The 6000-nt window shown below is 43.8% G+C and overlaps 1 long non-coding RNA gene across 1 annotated transcript; it reads right to left on the minus strand.

Annotated features, from left to right (window-relative positions):
• Positions 1–1092: 1092 nt before the first annotated feature.
• On the minus strand, positions 1093–2187 carry LOC118387222 (uncharacterized). The gene is made up of 3 exons (XR_004826376.2): positions 1942–2187; positions 1645–1690; positions 1093–1171 (listed from the first exon to the last, which is right to left on the minus strand). It is a non-coding gene; the product is annotated as an uncharacterized LOC118387222 (long non-coding RNA).
• Positions 2188–6000: the final 3813 nt, after the last annotated feature.

Genomic DNA, 6000 nt, shown 5'->3' on the forward strand with positions numbered 1-6000 from the left:
TCAGATCGAACAGGCCCTGAGTGGAACATCCTGGGTACGCTTTGGGAGAGATAAGACTTGCTCTAGGTCAGATCGAACAGGCCCTGAGTGGAACATCCTGGGTACACATTGGGAGAGATAAGACTTGCTCTAGGTCAGATCGAACAGGCCCTGAGTGGAACATCCTGGGTACGCATTGGGAGAGATAAGACTTGCTCTAGGTCAGATCGAACAGGCCCTGAGTGGAACATCCTGGGTACGCATTGGGAGAGATAAGATAAGACTTGCTCATCCTGGGTACACTTGATCAGATCGAACAGACCCTGAGTGGAACAGTACGCTTTGGGAGAGATAAGACTTGCTCTAGGTCAGTCGAACAGGCCCTGAGTGGGAACAGGCCCTGAGTGGAACATCCTGGGTACGCATTGGGAGAGATAAGACTTGCTCTAGGTCAGATCGAACAGGCCCTGAGTGGAACATCCTGGGTACACATTGGAAGAGGACGTCTACGGGCCAGATGATTTGAAAGTCAAGAATCTCTTCAGTCGCATAGAGTCCAGACTCCAAAAGTGACAATTGTAGGTTGTTGTGAATTCAATAGCTCACATCAGTTAGTTAGTATGTATCTTCAAAAGCACACACAGAAGTGAATTATTTTGTGCCTGTCTTCAGCTTCAGGTGAGGAGATTCCTTTAAAGTGCTTGATATGATGAAATAAGTACAGAAGTTTCTCCACCACCGTGAATATAGTATACGTAGATGGTCCATTCTGTCCTCAGGTCATAACTTGGGCTTAACGGCAAGAAGGTTGATCTATCGTGGAAAAGAAAACATGCCCAAACCTGGAAGGCCCTGGAGATCCAGTGTGGAAGAGACATTGTCTGAGCCACTCACAGCTTGAAGATGGGGATTTGGAGACTGATGGGGGTGTTGGGGCCCTTCTCAAGGCCTTTTTCTCTAAGAGGAATTAAATATAAATTATGCATGTAAACATGTATTGTAGTAGTAAAGTGCAGTATTGTAAAATAATTGTAATATGTCTGCAATTATGTACTGAAGTTTTAGAAAACAAATAACGTTTTCTTTAAAAAATAAATAATTTACCATTAATTAGTATAACCCTCGTTGGGGTGTGTGTGACACCAGGCTAGGATGCACAGTTGGGGTCAGAGGTTACAAGCAAACGAGGGCCCTGAAAATATCAAAAACACTTTAAAAAAACAGTCTTTCCTACAACAACATATTTATACATATAAACATTTAATGGGTAATAATGTGTAGTCAATTAGGCACAAACGTTTTAGAAAAAAATAAAGGGTTTTTAAAAATAATTTACAATTAAGGAATGACAGCTCTCTTCCTCCAAGGGTGTGTGTGTGTGTGTGTGTGTGTGTGTGTGTGTGTGTGTGTGCGTGCGTGCGTGCGTGCGTGCGTGCGTGCGTGTGTGAGAGAGAGAGAGAGAGAGAGGCAGGCTGCATGGTCGGGTCAGGTTACATGTAGAGAGGTACAGAGAGAGAGAGATCCTCTGAATAGGAGCAAATACTTATTTCTCTCTAAGAACACATTTAAAAAACAGTAATTCCTACAAAATAATAATTGTAATATGTAGGCATTTTCGTAGTTACATTTTTGAATAAAATAAAAAGGGTTTAAATGTTATTTTACCTTTAATGAATGACAGCTCTTCTTCTGGCCCTCTGGGTGTGTGAGGCTTGGTGGCAGGAAAAAAAGCAGAGAGGGTCAAACATTTTTTTTAAAAACAGTCCACCAAAACATATTTATACATAAACACATAACGTGTAGTATTGAATAAGAATTTGCATGTTTAATAGAAAGGTTTTGTAAAAAAAAAGCATTGTTGTAGTTTAATATTGCACAGTACACTTTTTAATGATTGTAATATGTAAGCATTTTGGTAGTAACATTTTTGAAAAAATAAAAATGCTTTCAAATGTAATTTACCTTCAATGAATTAAATATCTCTGTCTGTCTCCCCGATCTGTTTCTCTCTATCTCTACACAAGAGCCATCCGGTCCTGGTGGATGTGTGTGTGTGTCTGAGCATGTGTGGTGTGTCTCTGAAAACAACTGTCTGAAAAACTGTCACAAGGGATGAAGCTGGAGAGACGAAGCAGGTACGAGGAGTAAAACAGTTAATAAAGAACGGGCATGGAACGAGACAGGAACAGGAACAGGAACAGCGTCAGCGTCAGCAAACAAGTAACACAAACAAAAGACAATCAATGCAGCAGCAGGGAACAGAGCTGGGGAACTGACAAATATAGAGGAGGAAATAAACAGACGATGAGAGTCCAGGTGAGTCGCGTGACGAGGGAAGGCAGGTGTGCGTGATAGATGATAGAAGTGAGTGATGCAGCCTGGCGCCCTCAACTGGCAGAGGGGGGGAAGAGCGGGAGCAGACGTGACAGAAACAGTTGTGTCCAAGGCCTACGAGGATGTCCCGACCTCTGCCCCCCCATTGGTGTGAACGTGTAAATATGTGTCTTTGAACCAATGTTTTTTTTTAAACCTGTCTAACCTTTAGCCTTTTTAAAAAGAGCTCTCATCAAATCCATATAAATATGAACAGTCAACAGGTTGGCCCTTACAAAATAGGTCACTATAAGTACATAAGGGTCCCCCCAAACAACTTATTTTTCTCGAAGTGAGGTCCTCTGGGATTGTCCGAGGATGTCTGGGGTGTCCAAGGATGGAATGTACTGTGTATGTCTCCGTCAATCACACCCTCCACATTGAAAGGGTGGGCCCATTTCTATGCTGACCTAAACAGATCCATTTCACCCCCTTAATAACCTTTTACTGCAGTGGGCTAAAAAGGGGCACACAGAGTGTTTCTTGGTGGTCTTAAACAAATCTATTGTGAAACAAATGTATACACTTCATACACATGGTTTGGGGCTTCAAAAATAACCGTAACGTCAGATATGATTTAAATGATTCATTTTTTGAGTTTTCAACCCAATATGACACTATAAGTACTTCACAGAAATGTAACAAAACACCTATTGTGTTTATTGAGGTGTACACTGAGAGGCTCAGTTGGTCAATATTCTTCAACATGGGCCCCAAAAATGGAGCAGAAATCTTATACCAACCTATCTCTACAGACATTTACCAGAACAAGGCCTTGGAGGCCACTATAGTGTGCAAAAATCTCTACAAAATGTTGCATATTTAAGCATCTTTATTTTAACGAGTTTTAATGACTCCAACCTAAGTGTATGTAAACTTCTGACTTCAACTGTATATACAGAGGGGTACCGCTACAGAGTCAATGCACGGGGGCACTGGTTATAGTTGAGGTAATATGTACATGTAGGTAAAGTTATTAAAGTGACTATGAATAGATGGGAACAACAGAGAGTAGCAGCTCTGTATCAGAGAGGGAGAGGTGGGGGCAATGCAACTAGTCCGGGTAGCCATTTGATTAGATTTTCAGGAGTCTTATGGATTGGGGGTAGAAGCTGTTTAGAAGCCTCTTGGACCTAGACTTGGCGCTCCGGTACCATGCGGTAGCAGAGAGAACAGTAATGACACGGATGGCTGGAGTCTTTGACCATTTTTAGGGCCTTCTTCTGACACCGCCTGGCTGGTATAGAAGTCCTGGATGGCAGGAAGCTTGGCCCCAGTGATGTTTTAGGCCGTTCGCACTACCCTCCGTAGTGCCTTGCAGTCGGGGACCAAGCAGTTGCCACACCTGGCAGTGATGCAACCACGATGGTGCAGCTGTAGAACCATTTGAGGATGTCTACTGAGGTGGAATAGGTTTTGTTGTGTCCTTTTGTTGTGCCCTCTTCACGACTGTCTTGGTGTGCTTGGTGTGCTTGGACCATGTTAGTTTAGTTGAAACTCTCAACCTGCTCCACTGCATCCCTGTCGATGAGAATGGGGGCGTGCTCGGTCCTCTTTTTCCTGTAGTCCACAATCATCTCCTTTGTCTTGATCATGTTGAAGGAGAGATTGTTGTCCTGCCACCACACGGCCAGTTCTCTGACCTCTTCCCTATAGGCTGTCTCGTCGTTGTCGGTGATCAGGCCTACCACTGTTGTGTCATGGCAAACTTAATGATGGTGTTGGAGTCGTGCCTTGGTGTGCAGTCATGAGTGAACAGGGAGTACAGGAGGGGACTGAGCACGCACCCATGAGGGGCCCCTGTGTAGAGGATCAGTGTGGCGGATGTGTTGTTACCTACCCTTACCACCTGGGGGCGGCCCGTCAGGAAGTCCAGGATCAGTTGCAGAGGGAGGTGTTAAGTCCCAGGGTCCTTAGCTTATTAATGAGCTTCGAGGGCAGTATGGTGTTGAATGCTGAGCTGTAGTCAATGAATAGCATTCTCACATAGGTGTTCCTTTTGTCCAGGTTGGAAAGGGCAGTGTGGAGTGCAATAGAGATTGCATCATCTGTGGATCTGTTGGGGCGGTATGCAAATTGGAGTGGGTCTAGGGTTTCTGGGATAATGGTGTTGATGTGAGCCATGACCAGCCTTTCAAAGCACTTCATGGCTACAGACGTGAGTACTACGGGTCAGTCGTCATTTAGGCAGGTTACCTTAGTGTTCTTGCGGCCTTGCGAATATGAATATTGACCTGTTTAAAGGTCTTACTCATATCGGCTGTGGAGAGCGTGATCACAGTCTTCCGGAGCAGCTGGTGCTCTCATGCACGTTTCAGTGTTATTTTCCTTGAAGCGAGCATGTGTAGACAATAATGTTTTTCATGTTTTCATGAGTGTTTGAGATTAAGTGTCTGAATGATCGAAAACCTCTTCAAATAGAAGTATGTTTATAGCACAAAATATCACAAAATATCTTACAGGTAGGCCTTCTTTCACTCTCTCATCATGTCACAAGCTGACAGGCTCCCAAAGGCAGGGCCTCAAAAGGCCCCAGCTCACTCAACTGCCCCTCTCCTCTCCAGCAGCCATCAACCAAGACCATCCTGAAGACAGAACATCTAAAAGTTCATCTGGGAATCTTTCTTCCTCATGGAACTTTTTGAAGGTGAGTTGAATATTCAATGTGATGTTTGTATATAGATATATATTATTTAAGAATGATGTGTATGAAGGCTATTTATCCATTAAATGGTAGCCATTGTTTTTTCTCATACTGTTTGTAGACAATAGCTTCTGCCCCCTTAGGTTGTATTTGACCCTCGTATTATATCAAAAACTCTCAGACTAGAAAGTATGATTAGAAAGTATGATTTAGAAAGTATGATTTAGAAAGTATGATTAGAAAGTATGATTTAGAAAGTATGATTTAGAAAGTATGATTTTAGAAAGTATGATTTAGAAAGTATGATTTAGAAAGTATGATTAGAAAGTATGATTAGAAAGTATGATTAGAAACTCTGACAATAAACTACGAACAACTATGAAGCCATGTCTGTTTGAGTGATGATCTATTATTTGTGTATTATTACTCTCTCTCTTTCTCTCCCCCCTCTCTCTCTCAATGTATAACATTTCACTCAATGTATACCAAAGTACCAAATATATTTTTAACAATGTTACAATGTTTTGTGTTGCAATTTTTTAGGGAATTATTAATATAATGTGTTACATAGTGTGCATCTGTGATAACTTTATGTAATAGATCCTCTCTCTGTAGGACTACATGGGAGGGGTAGGACCACATGGAAGGGGTGGGACCACATGGGAGGGGTGGGACCACATGGGAGGGGTGGGACCACATGGGAGGGGTGGGACCACATGGGAGGGGTGGGACCACATGGGAGGGTAGGACCACATGGGAGGGGTGGGACCACATGGGAGGGGTGGGACCACATGGGAGGGGTGGGACCACATGGGAGGGGTGGGACCACATGGGAGGGGTGGGACTACATGGGAGGGTGGGACCACATGGGAGGGTGGGACCACATGGGAGGGGTGGGACTACATGGGAGGGGTGGGACCACATGGGAGGGTAGGACTACATGGGAGGGTGGGACCACATGGGAGGGTAGGACTACATGGGAGGGTGGGACCACATGGGAGGGG

Source organism: Oncorhynchus keta, chromosome 8 (genome assembly GCF_023373465.1).
Source record: "Oncorhynchus keta strain PuntledgeMale-10-30-2019 chromosome 8, Oket_V2, whole genome shotgun sequence".
NCBI classification, from domain to species: domain Eukaryota; kingdom Metazoa; phylum Chordata; class Actinopteri; order Salmoniformes; family Salmonidae; genus Oncorhynchus; species Oncorhynchus keta.